This window comes from Lycorma delicatula, chromosome 5 (genome assembly GCF_047948215.1).
Source record: "Lycorma delicatula isolate Av1 chromosome 5, ASM4794821v1, whole genome shotgun sequence".
Classification (NCBI taxonomy): domain Eukaryota; kingdom Metazoa; phylum Arthropoda; class Insecta; order Hemiptera; family Fulgoridae; genus Lycorma; species Lycorma delicatula.
The window spans coordinates 6,509,783-6,528,476 of NC_134459.1; the positions used below are offsets into that span (position 1 = coordinate 6,509,783).

Sequence of the window (18,694 nt, forward strand, 5' to 3'; positions counted from 1 at the left end):
AATGTAATGTACCTAAAGCTACCTTAAATAAAATCTCACATAAACATGCGCGCGCGCGCGCGCAGACAGACATACACACACACACACACAAGATTTTATTAACCCTTCCATTTGAGACTATTGAGTGCGATATTACTCCCGAAAACCGTCTTTTTTCCTTTCCTTATTTATACACATTAAATAAACTACCTGTCATTGCATTTACTAAATTAGTGCCTATTTAAATATTCCATTTTAACTAATACAACCGTTAAATTTTAAAACGCTAACAATACGACAGATTAATAAATAAATTATAGTACTGATTTGTGTGTTTAAAAAACCGTTTGAAAATAAAAGTATGTTGCAAAAGGGTTCTGGCTTCGAATCCCCCAGTCTGGATCAATGTTTTTACACCCTAAAAATTCATGTCAAAATTAAAGGAAAAAATAACTGTATATTAATATGTTGTCAAATCAAATTAATAAATTGTTTGAGATAAATAGATAATGAATATTTGTTTTAGTAATGAGTGAGTGATGAAGACGATAAAAGTTCCTTGCCGCCGTGTCTGGCCAGCGTCTTGTTATACACAGTTGTTACGTAACCCTTCCCCACTCCAACAATCTACGACAGTTCAAGGTTAAGACAGCATACCGCTTTTTTACAATCCTTACGCAATAGCAAGATTGAGTCATCTTATGAAACAATTAAATTAAATAAAGTCAAAAATAAAACATGCAAATTTACGCTTTATGTTCCCTTTCACCGTCTGATGGGGTTTTATTTATTTATTTTTGAATTTGTTGCCGCCTTAAAAATTATTTTTATACGCAAATTAAGAATGAAGTATTAAAAAAAAAACGCTAATTCAAACAGCAGGTGCAGGAAATAAATTTTCATAATTTATTTTGCTCTGGCGGTTAAAGAGATTTGTTTCTCTTAACGCGACAGAAGTTGCAGGGTGGGGAACGACAGTGAATTACGTAGACAGAATATGAAACCCAGCGGTCAGACTCGGGTTGATTATAAAGTGGTTATTGATGGCCTGCGATACGCTGTTCAATTTGGATCTTTGCGTCTGTGATCACACTTTATATATTATTAACTATTACTATTTCTTATGCATTGTTCATTTTAGATAGCGACCCTCATCGATTGCGGTAAGTTTTTTTATATTATTATTTTAATAGAATTTAAAATTATTGCTTTTCCTGGTGTATCCATACTTACGTAATGCATTTTAGAATACAATGTGCACTGTCCTATTTTTACATTACTATACATAACTATTTCTTAATATCATATCCAAACATTTCTAACATTGTTTTCTATTTATAATACCGGCGAAATGGTATCCCAAACATATACAAACAGATATGAAACAAGTTACATGCATGGTTGTAAATTTTAGGTTAAATGGGCAATACATAATTAACCAAGGAAATAAAATTATTGTACAATCTAAACGTACTGTATTCGTGGGGTAAGCAAAATATGGTTGATGTGTTAAAAACAATTATTTTAGATAATTTAAAATCTAGTCCCAAGTAATCAGTTAGGGGCCTATTCGTTACACACTTTCTGGACCGAAGCCAAGAATCGAATCTGGATCTTTGATATAACAGACAAGTTCGCCTGTGCCATCGATGGGGTGATAAATTAAATTAAATTAATTTGTAGTTTTACTGATTTCAATTACGGAGCCATATTTTTAGTTTATAAAATAATATTGTGCATCTAACCTAGAAAAATAATTTATTCAAAAATAATGTCAGGTTCATGCCATTACAACTTTTTAATTAAACTGTACAATAGAATACAGAAACTATTATTTTTTATATATTTTAATTTATTTCCATTCTTTTATTTACAAAGATACTACCAAAAAAAGAACAAATCCACCTTAATCAAACCAGACTGTTTTCATGTAACCCAACACAATAGTTCAAAGTAGAGAGACAGCGATACATTTTTGTTATTCTGTTACTGTTGCAGCAAATATCAAACCTCTTTTTGCCCTTTTCGTTAATTTTTTTCTTTGATTCATAAAAACTATAATTTTTTAATTCATAAAACAATTTATAAAGAAAAAAATCATTATCAAACTATAAAGAAACTTTTATGCTGGAATTACTCATAAAAATAGTACACATTTTACCAGTAATTCATTTTACATACTTGAAATCTTTAATTTGTAACTTGCTAGTTTAATTTTTTCTACAAAATTGTTGATCATTTTATGGGGAAAAATATTACGATAACTTTTATTTTTAATTTTGTAAAACTGTTAAGAGTCTGGTATAGTCTTAATTACTGTACATTCCACACAGACTGGAAACTGTGTGTAATACATAGTTTCCTGAATGAAAGAGCTCATTAATTTGTTGCATTCTTTCTTATGATTGTGATAATTGTAAACCATCTGCAGTGTAGGTAGTACTAATAAGAATTACTTTCTTTGATGATAATAATGCTCAGTATTGTTCAGATTCATCTGTTTTCTTTGCCGTTTTGCTGAATGTAAACATCTGTCATTTTTTTCTCTTCTTATTTGTTAATGAACCAGCTCATCTAATTTTTGTTAGAACTATTAATGTCTGAATTTTCACCTTTCCTTTAAAATGTTGAACAGATAACATTACTAAATTCTATATCTGTTCTAGTTAGACAGCATATTTAATATATATTTAAAAATGTGAACTTAATTAAAAGCATGAAACTATTGAAACACTAGCTTAGTCTCCTGAATAATAGGATATCTTGTATCTTGAATAAATTAACAAGATAAAATAAGATCTAAATAAAATTGGGCTCCGATTAAATGATCCAGCCTGGCAGACCAAAAAAATGGATAAGACCAGATAATTAAATAATTATGTGAAATATCTGCTATATGTGAAGTTCTAATATTGTTTTATATACATATATATATAAATAAATTGCAGCTTGGAAAATTCAATTTCCATCTGATCTTCAATAATAATTAAATTATGAATGAACAAAAATATTATTTTGGTGCTTTCTTCACTACATTGAAACTGGATTCGTAATTTACATTAACACTAATATCTATATAATATTTGTGTAATTTAGTTTTACTTTGTTTTTTGGCCATATTTGTTATTGTAATCATTATGGATAAAGAACAAAATTATGTTAAAGAAAATCAATTAAGGACTGTATTACAAGAATTGGATTATTCACAGATAAATAGTCAGCATAGAATAAATAATCAAAAACATTCTGTAGGCACAACTATTAAACAATTACAATTGCAACTTACCATAATTTACCATCGTTTAAAGGTGAAATTCTTGAATGGCCTCACTTTTTTAATATATTTAATGATTTAATCCACAAGATTTAACAAATATTCAAAAATTACATTATTGACATTCAACAATTAGAGATGAAGCCTTAGCCATTATTAAAAATCTTCCAATAATTGATGAAAATTATAAAATCGCATTAGATTTATTGATAATACAACTTGATAATAAATTTATGATTGAATATTTTAATGTAGATTGCATTTTAAAATTAATTTCTGTGAAAAGAATCGTTAGATCTTCTATCTAAATTCATTAATGACATTTCTTCATTTGTCAACTCGCTTGAAGGAATACAACTTCCAGTTAACATATTTGAATTTATTGTAATTCAATTTCTAACAACAAAGCTAGATTATAATACTGCCAAATTATGGAATTCAGTATTGGAAATGCAAATGTTAAAGTACAACAATGCATTTAAATCTTATCGCAAACATCCTACTTCCAAGGTTAGCAAGATTTATAAACTATATAATGTTAGTTACTATTGTAGATCTAACTTTAAACATAAGAATACTGTTACATTCCTATTTACAAGCAATAATACCTTAGATCATTGAACTATATTTGAAAACTTTTGGAAACTTCATGCAACTGATTCTGATGTTTCAGTTAATGAATCTTCTTACATGTGAAACACACTTCAAACTTAATACCACTAGAAACAATCAAGGTAGATTTATCGTTTCATTACCATGTAAATCCGATAAACTCCTGTTAGGTGACTCTTTCATTAACACTAAAATAGGTTCTTATATCTACCCATTGGGTTGGTCTAGTGGTTAACGCGTCTTCCCAAATCAGCTGATTTGGAAAGTCGAGAGTTACAGCGTTCAAGTCCTAGTAAAGCCAGTTATTTTTACACGGATTTGAATACTAGATCGTGGATACCTGTGTTCTTTGGTGGTTGGGTTTCAATTAACCACACATCTCAGGAACGGTCGAACTGAGAATGTACAAGACTACACTTCATTTACACTCATACATATCATCCTCATTCATCCTCTGAAGAATTATCTAAACGGTAGTTACCAGAGGCTGAACAGGAAAAAAAGAAAGTAATGAATTATATTTCATACAAAAGTTATCTATTGTAATGGGTACCATGATTTGCCTTCTAGAAAATTTTGACATATCTTTGAGTTTCATGTCCCCCAGGACCCCAAAACCACCATCAGCTATATATATATATATATCTGTATATATTTCACTTTCTTGTGGACACGATAACTGCCATAATTTTTCGCCATTTGTCACTTTCAAATTATACATAAAATATAACAACCCAAAATCTCAGTTGAATTCATTAATGGGCAAAATCAGACCATGGGGGGATTTTTTCAAAAAATCAAAATATCCCTATAACTTTCGTAAGTAAAATATCAAATTTCTTTAAAGTTCCTACTATTCTTTGGATAAGGGCCTAAGACTTATCTAAGTAAAATTTTTGATATCACCAACTATCAGTCCAAGGGGTGGAAAAAATAAAGTTATGAAAACAAAAAATCATACCTTCCTCAATAGGCACAGTATCAAATATGTTTAAAGTGGTCGTTAGTCCTCTAAACATGACCTTAAAACCTTTGACTGAAACAATGTTTGATATGACCAACCCTTACAGCAAGGGATGACTGAAACATTGCTGAAATTGTAAGAAGATGGGGCTTGTTGTAGGCTAAACGTGTGAAACTTTATTTCACATGCAACCATTGTTGTATTAAGTAAATTTAAAGTTTTTCTTAACTTTAAGGTAGAAATATTTTTTATCCCTTACTTAGCACCGGTGAAATGTACCTCCACCTTTCGCCTGCCAAAAGGTTTTTTTTCACTAATGGATCACTTCTGACTAATAATTAGGTATTTTTTATGTTTGTAAATGAATTTTATAATTTTTAAATTCAGGAATTAACATTATTTTTTATTATACCATTCATTATTTTCAATAATTTTGTTACAAATTCAATAATTTGATAATAAATGTAATCGATTTAACCTAATAGATAAATTTAAAAATAATACATAATACTTTCAAAAAAGGAAAAAGAAAAAAGACATTAATGTTTAATTAAAAACAAAAAATTATGTACAGTTAATAAATCAAACAAATCAGGACATAGATAATTTGAATTCTCAATACGTTCAAATTTTTGAACATTCAGTATATTATTATTAACTAACATTATAATAGAACACTAAAATAAATTATGGAAAACGATAAATACTCAATGTCATTTATATATTTTTATTGTGGAAGTTGAATAAATTGCATAGAAATACCTTACAGCAAGCAACAGCAGAATATTTTTAAATGGCCAGAATCATAATTAATAGACTATTAACAAAATATTTATTTTTAACAAATGAAAAGTTATGAGAAATTTTGCTAATTTTTTTATGTATCATTACTTTACAATTTATTACTCCAAAATTTAACTGTAGTAATCTTCTTGAATCAGAAGATTCAAGTCTTCTGAGACAGCTAGTATAGTACAATCTCTACTAGAAAAACACCATAACAGGATGCAGGTGGATTGGAGGAATAAGAGAGGATCTTAAGGAAACTGTCTTACACCAGAAGACACCACACATTAAGATAAAATTAAACAAGAAAATCAAAAACAAAGACGCCTGCTTCACACTCGCCAGAAAAATCTGATTTTTAACATTCTCCTATAGCACAACATTTCAAAATCTTCTAATCTTTTCTTTTCAGGTACTCCGATTGTCCAAGTTTCACTTCCATATAAAGCTATGCTCCAAACATACTTTCAAAAATCTTTTCCTGACGTTGAAATTAATTTTTGATGTAAACAAATTATATTTCTGAATAAAGGCTCATTTCATCTGTGCTATTCGGCATTTTATATCGCTCCTGCTTTGCCCATCTTTAGTAATTCTACTTCCCAGATAACAAAATTCTTCTACGTCCATAATCTTTTCTCTTCCATATTCAGTGGTCGATCTACAATATTTCTACTACATTTCATTACTTTTGTTTTGCTCTTGTTATGTTCATGTGCTAGTTCTTGTGTAAAACTTCTTCCAAATCGTTCATTGTTTCTTCTAAATCTTTTTTACTCTCGGCCATAATTACCATGTCATCAACAAATCGTAGCATCTTTATGTTTTCACCTTGTACTGTTACTTCGGATCTAAATTGTTCTTTAATATTATTTACTGCTAGTTCTATGTAAAGATTAAAAAGTAACAGGAATAGGGAACATCCTTGTCGAACTCCCTTTTTTATTACAGCTTCTTTCTTATGTTCTTCAATTATTACTGTTGTTGTTTGGTTCCTATAAATGTTAGCAATTTTTCTTCTATCTCTGTAATTGAAACCTAAATTTTTTAAAATGCAGAACATTTTATTCCAGTTTACGTTATCAAATGCGTTTTCCAAGTCTATAAATGCCACGTATGCAGGTTTGTTTTTCTTTAATCTTCCTTCTACTGTTAATCTGAATGCTAAAATTGCTTCCCTTGTCCCTATACTTTTCCTGAAACCAAACTGGTTTTCTGCTAACACTGCTTCCACTCTCCTTTCAATTCTTATGCACAGAATTCTAGTTAAGATTTTTGATGCATGACTAGTTAAGCTAATTTTACTGTATTCTTCACGTTTATCTGCTCCTGCTTTCTTCGGTATCATAACTATAACACACATTTTGGAATCTAACGGAAAAGAGATGCGATGTATATAAAGTATATAATATATTATTATTATTTACTCATCAGAATACAAGATTTAATTAACTCATTTAAATAAACTTTCTTGGATGCTAAAGTAACATCTTGAAACTTCAATGCCAAGAGGAAAAATGATCTGTCATTAACGGTGAGCCCTTATGGTGTAAGCCATAAGGTGGATTGAATGTACAAGAATCTGTCGATTCATTCAACTACAGCCAACAAGTCTATTTTTTGTGAAGGTAGATACTTTCGATGGCTAAATTCTTGCTTGTGACCATAACGGTGTATAGACATCGACCGCAATTGTAATCGCGCAGCTAAAAGAAGAGTTGTTACAGTAAATTAGTCTAGTCATAAAAGGGGAGTCCGTCCCTGACTTCGTTTAATTTTATTTTATTTTACCAATTATAAGGCCAAATTTGGTTTTTTAAATCGATGCAAGAGTAGTCTACATACATTTGACTAAGGGACTAATAGCCCTATCTACGCTATTATCTATTTTATACCTCAATATAAGTTTTAAATATTTAGCTTTAACAGTAAATTGACTGCTAAGATTACAATTAGCAACAGTTCCAAAGACCAGACTGCAGGTCTCTATGCCATCATTAGGTAGCCTAAAGAGGTGGCAGAAGAAAAATTAGTTAAAAAATAAAAATTGATTCATTAAATTTTAATCTCCCTCATCTAGAGTTGAAAACGATTTGTTTGTTTACGTCACTCGTATGAAAGGCAATATTCTGTTCATACATTTTGTAAATTAAGCATAGTAAACGATATTTGCTCATTAAAGCACAATAATTTTTTGATTTATTTATAACTGGAAAATAACTGATGTGTTTTTTTTTTGTTGCAAAACCCAGAAATACATATATACATATATATATATATATGACAAATATCAGTACACAGGATCAAAATACTGTTTAGATTTTTATCTGGAACCGATCAGAATAGATTACATAATTGTAAATTTCTATGTTTGAGTTCATTGTTCAAAGAACTTTTATTCTGTTAATCCACATATCGATTACATTCATTGTAATTTTCCTTATATTATATAAGACTTTTTTAATATTTTATCAAAAATGTATTCATAATCGATCGTTAGAATTGAAGTAATATACTAGTGCTTTTAATGAACCACCGTAACACATAATGTGTTTTTTTTTACTCCATTCTTTCTATATTCTCCTGAAGACGGGTGTAACAGGTGAAAACCTTTCGATACATTTTATTGATAAGAGATTGTAGATTGTTATTATTATATAATTTTTATTTCTTTTTGCAGGGAAAAAGGATGGATATCACCAGATGTGGAAGAAATTTATAAATCATAAAGATTTATTATAATTAAAATTGTAATATTATCGTAATGTATAATTTTTTTTTTTTACTATGTTATAAGCCTGTAATGTGAAATGTATCGTAGACATAAATATTGTTAGGCTGTTCTTATCAAGGTTTTGCCACGGTTTCCCTCGATACAATAGGGCAAATGCCGGAACAGTTCGTTTAGTTTTCCGTGGAATTTAATCTTTGATATCCTTATTCTTACCTAAAATAATGAAAATAAATATTTATTTATAATTTTATTTTTTGTATTTTTTTTTCATTACCTGCTTAATGCCGAATTAATGTGACCCCCATTAACCACTAAAAGTTGAAATTTAACTCAAATACATAATTTTCTATCGGCTAGATGGCGCTCCGCCGTGTTACAGCAACCGTGTCCGTGCTGCATTATACATCGGTTTCAAAACAAGCGGAATGGAAGAGGAGGGCTGATCGCACGGCCACCAAGGAACCTAAACCCCATTAGATTTCTTTTTAGGAGGCATATAAAAATCATTATTCAGAGAAAATCCGCGACATCAACCATCTACAGGAGAGGGTTGCTGCAGTGCGACGGTAGCATACATTACACTCGACATCCTGACGAGTACGTGGGAAGAGCCGGATTACCGTCTGGACATTTGCAGGGCAACGAACGGTACATATATCGAAGTACACCAAGAAAAACTTCAAAATCTACCCGTTAAGGATAGACACTAATGTACAGTAAGTTATACTACCTTAAATATAATGCCGTTTAAATCGTACTTGAAATCAAACAGTTCTTATATAAAAACTCTGTATGTATATTTATTTGAGAGTAAAATCATATTTCTATGGTTTGCATAATTTTTCCATACGCAACAGACATCCACACGTGGATCTAACTTACGAAGGATATCTCTACAGTAAATTTAAAGTAGAGTTTAAAGCGATTCAACGGAACATTTTTCCTATAGGTTATGTATAGTAAATACAATTCGATGCCGAGTTGTAAATTGTACTAAATCGGCTGTGGTTGTGTTTTTTTTAGTATTAATACAATTATTTAAAAAAAAATTTAACTGATTTTAATTTTTTTTTCATTTAATTAAATATTTTGTGACACTCATTGTCATGAATTTATCACGGTTATGTATTTATCATGATTTCCCTTGATCCATCCAGAAAAATGTTGAGCGGTTCTTTTATTTTCCCGTCTAAATAACGCTATAGTACAGCTGTAGCTCTAGAAGGAAAAAGTATCCGTAATCTGTCCAATTTGGGCATACGCGGTTTTCGCCTCTACGGAACCCAAAAAACCGGATGGAAATTTTCCGAATGTTAATGTTCGTATGTACGAGTGTGCGAGTTCGGCGTTAGCCTCTAAATCGTCTTATATCACCAGATCAACCGGACCTATTTTGACCAAACACGGTCAGATTACTTCTATATACGGGGCATTGATGCGTTAAATTTTCAACTTAAAAACTCAAGGGGGCGAGGCTGTAGGACAAGGGCACCCTCAGTATCTCGAGATTTCACCTAATTAAAGTCGTATTTTTCTTAAAAATAAAAATATTTGCGAAATCGCACCTCCACCCCAAAAAATGCTCTAAACTACTGTTATACGAGTATATTGTGACGTCACAGGTGAGCGGTAAAATTAAATAAATGAATAATATTTAAAGTGTAAAAAAATAATTCGGACTGGCCGGTGCGGTGCGTTAAGCCTCACAGCTGCAACAATCTGCCGACGGTGTAAGCGAAATTTGTTCTGTGTAACTTGTGAAATTACATTAGTTAATGCCGACTGTTGTCGCTAGTCCCGTCACACATGACGGTATGCGAATTAAATACGGTATGCGCGCGCGCTTTAGTTAGAATCATTGAATTAAGTAAACGAATAAATATATTTAAATAAAATAATAAATATTTTAAATTAAGTTGTGTGTGTAAGCCGTGCATCAGAATTAGAAATAATGGCTAATTGAAGACTACAGAATAAAAAATTCACAGTCCATTTATTTTATTCTATTTCTATAGAAAATTATATTTTATTTATATATTTTTGTATTTTTTTTTTTTTTTTTGAGTAAAATCAAAACTAGTTTACGGTTACATAACTTCCCCAGATTTCCTCTTGACTGATTTTTATTTCAAATACGCCATTGATATTTAGAGTACAATCGCGAAATATTTTTAAATATCGAGTAATAAAATTTGAGTCAGATTTGAACCCCTTTGTCAAATTACGTTTTTACTATAAAAATTATGCAGTATTGAAAGTATATCGAGGAAAAAATCAAATTTCTTAGTAAAACATTTTGTTTCCTAGTCGATCTCCCCTTTATCAAATTATACTGCTTTAGATTATTTATAATTTAAAAAAAATATATATAAAGCTGTAATGAGGATTACTTGAAATTACAAAAAAAAACCTCAAGAAGAAAATATGTTTCTTCAATTAAAATTTAGATATGCTTAAATTCAAATAGTTGGCTGGCCAGGTAAAATTAAATAAGTCTTGTCTGGTAAGGTAAAATGTTTTGCCTTAATTCTTGCCAGTTTGGTAAAATTCAGCCAGACTGTAGATCCAAATAAAAGAGTAAACGCGATGGTTTTTCTTTTCTTTATAAAATCTGAAGTGAAAAATCGAAAGAAATTGGTTTGAGAACTGTATTTTTAGTAGTTTCTGAGAAATCACGGGTTAAAAGACAAAAGATGTGTACATTTCCCGCATTATACTTCCGTTACTGAACCGTTTCAAAAAAAAATTTAACATCGGTTGTTTATTTAAAAACGATTAAATTATTTCATTCTACATAAACAATATTACTGTGTCGATAAAATTTTAAATTATACCGATTAAAAAGTACAAAAAAAACTCAATTTCCTGTATCCTGTTAACCGTGTAAACAAATATAAATCATTTTCATTAACGCCTTTTGAATTGTGAATTATTATATATTTAGTCGCTTAATTTAGTTATCTCGATATTATTTCATCTGTTTTTATATTTATGGACTTTAATCGAACCTAACTTTATTTTTTAATCGATAGTGAAATTTGTCATGCCGACCTGATTAAGGTTTTACCACGGTTTCCCTTGATCCATCCGCACAAATTCCGGGACAGTTCCTTTTTTTTATTAATGAAATAGCGTATTTACGCGTTCCCGAGTATTATATACTCTTATATAATATATTATTCTACACTAATCGGAATAAAAAAATTATTTATTAACTTAATTAAACCCCAAAAGAAAAATTTATAGAGGTATCTTTTACTTTCACGTCTCGATTGAAAGTAGATGAATAACTTTAGGCGACAGAACAATCAAATAGTGTAGTGCGGTGGTGTGTAGCTGTTATTTTATATATAGTCAGTTCGATTCACGGTAAAGGTGTGACATTTTTTATCATATGATCAACATCTACATTGATTCACTATAAATGTTGAATATCTCTCTAGAGAGACTAAATTTGAACCGCAGTTCTGCTACGTCAAACATTAGACGCGGGTGTGCGTGCGTGCGAACTCTTGCATTACTGATAAAGACATATACACTTAAAGTTTTATCAAGCTGTAACATTAGATTTTATTAAATAATAGAAATCTTCATCAACAACCTCTTGTAAATAAATTTGTACCTTCAAAACTAGATTGTATGTTAGTTAAATCTAGTTTTGAAGGTACAAATTTATTTACTGTAATACATAATTTGTGCTAGATTAAAAAAAATTCAGATTATAATAAAAGCGAAGTGTTTAATAAAAAAAATAAAATATAAATAAAATAAATGTAATAAGTAAATTCCTTATAGTAATAAATGCTTTAATAGAAAAACAATAGTTCGATAGGCAATGATAAAATAAAACAATAATTTATAAAATTGTATGGTTCATACGCTCTCAGAGGTAATTATTTTTTTGTTTTATTTTTTTGTGATGACGCATAAGTAAAAACTGTCAGTCTGTGACTATACGTTGATGGTGCGGGGTGAGAGGGGAGATGAAACAAATGCAGCAGGTGGCTAACTTCACTCTGATTGGCTACCCACGTACAGTACTGGTCACGCGATGGTACAACAATTCAAATACAACTGTAAATGTGCGTACGTGTGTGTGTATTTCTGTCTAATAACAAAGTTAATATCCCTGTTATATTTCTTATATAGACGTTCGATATAATTAAATTAAATCAAGATTTGTTGATCATTTTATATCTATTATTACATTTTATTTAAAATAATAATTAATCTCCCTTAATTTTAATAATTTTTTAAAAATATTACGATTAAATTTATCAGTTTTGTAAAGTAATTTACAAAAAAAAAAAAGATTCTAATATTACATAATAACAGATAAAATTTTTCCAGTTTTATTTACAATTCGACCTAGTAATCTTTCTATTTATTTATTTGTACGGGCAATAGACCGACATTCAGTTCGTCGCTTACTTTTATTTCAAATTTTAATAAAGCGTATAAAAAAGCCAATTCTGACCGAAATTTGAACACAGAACTTTCTGTCTACCTGTAATTCTGGTATCTTTTGCCAATGTTTACATTACTATTATTTTTGTTTTTATTCTTTATTCTCGTAAATACAAGTTTAAAATTATAATTTATCACCGATAAATTTCAAACATTTTAAAATACGAAATTTAATATTTCAGAAACGACTAAAAGTGAAATACAAAATACCGTAAGAATTTGGTACGAAATTATATACGCAGTTATATATATATATATGCAGTACGTGATAAGAAAACAAAAATAATAACACTTATTTTAAGCTATATTAAAATAATATTAATATAAAGAAACTTACCTCGATTAATAATGAAGGTCATTAAACACCAAAACAAAATAAACAACGTATAAGAAATAGTTAAACAAGAATGACCGCAGACACGAGGATCCAAATTGAATTGCATATCACAGCGCCATTTGTAATGTCGCTAGATTTCATAAGCTTTCGTTCTCTGCCATGCACGTTATTTCTCTGTCGCTTCAAACAACGTCCGAACAAATCTGCAAAATAAATTATGAAAATTGGCGCGCCAACTAAAATGTATTACCTACACTGTACTGTTTCTCCTCTCATAATAACAACCGACAGTATAGCATTAATGTTTTACAGATTTGAAAACTTTTAATTTTACAAAATAATAACTGAAACCAAATTTTCGCTTAAACCTATGTATACAAAGTTAACAAAGGAACGTAACCAACGTTAAACTGTAATGTTAAGGTTTTCAGTTATTTCCTTTTATTCGAACCCGGGACCTCCGGATAAAAGACCCCGCAATTAGTCGAAAAATGTTTGAGATATGGAGGTCCGAATAATCGACGTTTTAACAAACATTAATCTCAGATTATATTTAATTTGAATCACAATTTTGTAACAAGAAAATCTCTGATAATTCGAGTACTTAAACAAGCAATAGTTTATGTAAATTTTACGGATAAATAAAATATGTAAGTCCGGTTAACCAAGAGTCGGATGTATAAAATCAGTGATTATTTTACTAATTGTATTATAACAACATAAAAAAAATTAAAATAAACAAAAAAGTTATCAAGTATGATTTTTAAGTTTTTAACACTAATACATAGACGATAAATATCAAAGTTCATTGACCTTGTTGTCAAACAAAGAATTTAACACGATTTAATTTTTTTTTTTTTTGTTTTTTTTAATATATAAATATAAATAATAGTAAAATAATAATATGATTCATTATTAAATTTAAAAAAAAATAAATAATAAAAATTTTAAGAAAAATATTAAAAATTATTTTTTTCATTCATCTTCCTTACTGGTTAGCTTGGAAAATGTATTCTATGTAAAAGTGTTGAATAACTCAAACGCAACGCAGTGATTTACCTAATGCCGATCTTGGCGGCCAAAGGGCCAGGAGGGAAGGAAAAGTCAGGTTAATTGGCAACACAGCAGGACCTGTTGTAGTCACAATGTTAGAGCTGTGTTTATATAATACCACTCCGTATTAAGAATAGTATTAGAAGAGAAGAGAAGTAAGAGAGAGTGAGAGAGAGACCCTCTGTCTCGCTTCCTCTCCATCACTGATCCCCCTACCAACCCCTCTCTCAATTTCTCTCCATCACCCTCGCACCCTCTCCCACCAAATCTCTCTCACACTACCCGCTCTGTCTCTCACTCGACCCCTCTCTCTCCCAGTCACTCTCTCACTCCCCCTCCGTCAATCTCTCTCGCTGTATGCGGTGGGCTACTTAAAAATGTTTGTATTTTTTCAATTTTCTCACTCAAAGTGCATTTTTACAAAAACTTTGTAATAAAAAAAATTGACCGTTAAGGTTTTTGCCGACGAGAAGAAAAGTTACAACGTCGTTTGTAGTAATAAAAAATTACACGTATAGAATTTTATTTCGAAAATACGAGTACACCGTTAAATTATGTTACTTCAATTGTTTTTAAATTTCAGCGCTCCTTTGATCAGCTAAACAAACATAGTTTTTTTGTAATTTATTTATTTCGCGTCGTTTATTATTATACGTAATGAATTAGATGAATTGTAACCTATAAGGAATGCCGAAATTCAAACCCAGGATTTTCGGTATATCAGTCGGTTAATTTACCAACCGATCGATCTGAGGGTCATTAAAACTTTCTTAAAAATAGTTTTCCTCTAAAAGAATGATCGACTATACATTTTCAACAATTTTGTGATTTTTTTTTTTTTAATTTAGCTTAAAAAATATAAATTAAACACGGGAAACGTTAAATATAAAAATCTGTAATGAACTATTTGTTGTATATATCTCGTTGTACTGTTTACAAATAATTTCTGCTTTAAATATTATGTACGCATAATTATTAAGATGATACACGATTATACAGAGTCCTTACCGGGTGTCGACTCATATTATAAAATATTGGTTGCCTTCTACAAACTCACTACCTATGTTTTTTTCCTTTCTTTACTTATATTATTAAATATATATATGTTAAATAAAAACTACGCCGATAAATTTCTAAAAATATTTTTACAAATTTATTAAAACGATTATTTGTTACTTTCTTTCCTATCAAAAAATTTTTTTTTTCAAATTTTTGTGTTATTCCCGAGACATTCATTTATGAATATTTAAAGACATTAATTGAGATCGGTGAATAAACGGTAAGCTATTTAGGTGTCGAACCCAGGACTCCAGTAAATATATTATTATATATTATTTATTATATATTTATTTATATTTATTATATATTATATATTATTCTTAAATATATTCTCCGGTATATTCTTTATAACGATACAGATGCGAATTATTTTCTTAGCTTCATTCTCGTTACCCGACTTAAAACATAATATATTTAACACGAAATACATCTAATATATCACTCACGAAATACTCTTACAAACATATAACTTGTTTATTTTTTCGATACTGTTTAGCCGCTATTAAGAGATAAATAAACAAATTTATTATTATTAAATTTATTTTGTAAAAATAGACGAGAGTAAATTGGGTTCTAACATTTTTAATCTAATAAATAATTTGAATAACACATACACAGAATAAAACAACTGCCAATAATAATTGGCCAATAATTTTAAAAAAATAAATACAACTCACCTTAATCAGTAATAAGAAATATCTCAGTAAAAAGATGTAAATTGGATGACGTCAATGTTAACTGGAAGCATTACGTATTCAGTCGGCTATCTACCGATAATTCCCGCCAATAACTAACCACAAAACAAAGCTTCTCGGTGAATTTCTTTAGTTAGACTCATCTTCCCCCCACTACGGAATCGACGTCATCGAAAGACAGCCGCTAGTTTAACAACAAAATTATTATATCTAAAATTTGGTTCGCAAACTGTCATTCACCATCAATTTTTTTAACAATTGACCATCCATTACATGTCGTCTAATATTAAATTGTTTTTAAAATTGACTATCGGTCTTGCCCACTTATAATTAGATAAAATATTAAAGAGAAAAAATTTTCGCTTAAAACTATAAATGGACAGATTACAACAGCCAACCGTACACAAAGGGGTTATAACGAGATTTTTACTTATTATTTAAATACGTATAATCAGTTTATATACGTAATCAAGCTCAATATATATTACATCCGGGCGATGATAACGTTCAACCGTTTTTCGCCCTCAAAAAAAAAAAAAATATATATATATATATATACTACATGTAAATACGGACCCCCACGCGCGCGCACGTACAATTTTGTTATTAAGTGTTACTATATTTTTTTAAATATCAATCAGGAATTAAAAAAAAATTGTATTATTAATCTTTTCTTTTTTAGATGTAACATGACCTACATGCTATTAGAGAAAAGGTAGCGCTAGCTACCTTACCTGCTAGACTAAAAGTTCCAGATTCGATCGATATCTGGAACTGCAGTTTTTTTTTGAGATGAACAAAAGATTTGCTTCTTTTTGAGAAGACGAACAGTCATCTTCTCAAAAAGAAAAATAACGGAACCGCATCTTTTAAATTATAGAAACCACGAACAGTACGCAAGGAGGTAATGAATGATTAGTATTATCTCTAAATTTCACGGTTCGGCCCGTCTACAATATCCAAATCGAATGGGTGTGTAAGAGCGTACATACACCCGTAGATCTATTTATTAGTTCACTTTATTATACGTATAAAGCTTAATTTTATTTTATTTAGATCTTTTAAAATATATTTCGTCGTTTTTAACTAATACCTGGCTCTCAATGAACGAAACAGTTTAATCCAAAAATTATATTGAAAGTTCTTTGAGTGACATGGAATTAAATTTTGTCGGATGTCGGATTTTTGTAATCTATTTTGTCACCTCCGTAATAGAACAACCGAATGATATACTGAGTGAGGGTTTTGGGTTCGATTCTTGGCTTGGACTTAAGCTCACATGTTTAATGCCTATCTGGGTATTGCCAGTTAAAAGAACGTTACTCGTAGTCTGAAGATCTAAGGTTTTTTCTCAGCTTGGAGAGGGTTTACAGCAGCGTAATATGCTTATAATTAAAAAAAAAAAAAAAAAAAAAATTATTCATAACGTTAAGACACTGTAATTGATTGTTAGTTGCCGCACAGAATTACTTGCGTAATGCTTCTGTCTCAGATCGCTTATATTCATATAAATATTAGATACGGAATCGATTTATTCTTCCTACAGTTCAGCTCTATCGCGTAAGGGATTTATTTATTAAAGCGCGTCAGACTGTTAACCTTGAACCTTTGTAGTCGGCTGGAGTGAGTAATATTACATAACTGTGTTCAACAACGGGCGCTGGCCAGACAGCGCGGGAAGGAACTTGTCGTGATCTTAATACGCATTATTAAAACAAATATTCATAATCTATTTTATATTAAACAATTTATTAATCTAAACTGCCAACAAATTAATATCCGGTTATTTTTTTTCTTTAATTATGAAATGAATTTTTAGGGTGTAAGAATATTGAGATTAGGGATTCGAAACCAGAACCTTTTGCAACATATCTTTATTTTCAAACGGTTTTTTTAATACAAGAATCAACAGTATAATTTATTTATTAATCTATCTTATTGTACGCATTTTAAAATGTAACAATTGTATTTGTTAAAATGGAATATTTGAGTAGATAATGATTTATTAAATACAATGATACGTAGTTTGTTTATTTTGTATAAATAAGGAAAGGAAAAAGACGCGTTAACCACTAGACCAACCCGGTGGGTTTCCGTAAATATATTTACCCTCCTTAATGATACTCGCAACATTTCATTTGTAGTTAGCGTCTCTTCTTCAGTAATGGAGTCTGAGAAAGATGATTAGGCGCGGTGCTAGTTTCAAAACTCATTATCTAACATCGGATTATATACTATCTATAATTATACATTTTGAATTACCGCTGTAATTTTTTTTGAAAATGGAAGTACGGATAATCGAAATTTTGGTAGATGTTAATCGCAGAATATATTTATTTTGAATAGATTTACTTGTTCCGATTTCCAACAAAGGAAATTTTTTTTAGTTTTTATTAATAATTAATTCATATAACAATTGAATCGTACAATATGCGTATTTTACAGATAGATGAAACCTTGGAAGTCCGAGTAATTGAGAGTAGGATTAATAAAATCACTGAGAGAGAGCGTATTAATACGACAGTACTGAAAGGAATGAGAAAATTTAAACGACAGCATTACAACTATGAATTTCATTTATTTTTTTTACTGCAGATTTATATACTACGTGCTACGGAAATGTATACGCGAATGTAAAATGTGTTATTTTACTGAATCGGTTACATTTTATCGTCGGTGGTCCTGAAAACGTCTCCACCATTATTCTGTTGTCGAGTTCCGTTAACAAAATATC

General features: G+C 29.8%; 1 protein-coding gene across 4 annotated transcripts in view; it reads left to right on the plus strand.

Annotated features, from left to right (window-relative positions):
• Window positions 1-744: 744 nt before the first annotated feature.
• Window positions 745-18,694, plus strand: part of LOC142324690 (serine-enriched protein-like) — an 88,587-nt gene continuing 70,637 nt past the window's right edge. The window contains exons 1-2 of one of the 4 annotated variants that reach the window (XM_075365587.1): window positions 745-1,142; window positions 8,296-9,065. The gene's annotated coding sequence lies outside the window, so the exon portion shown is untranslated. The remainder of the gene's footprint in view (window positions 1,143-8,295; window positions 9,066-18,694) is intronic. The other 3 variants (XM_075365591.1, XM_075365592.1, XM_075365590.1) reach the window with 3 other exon arrangements.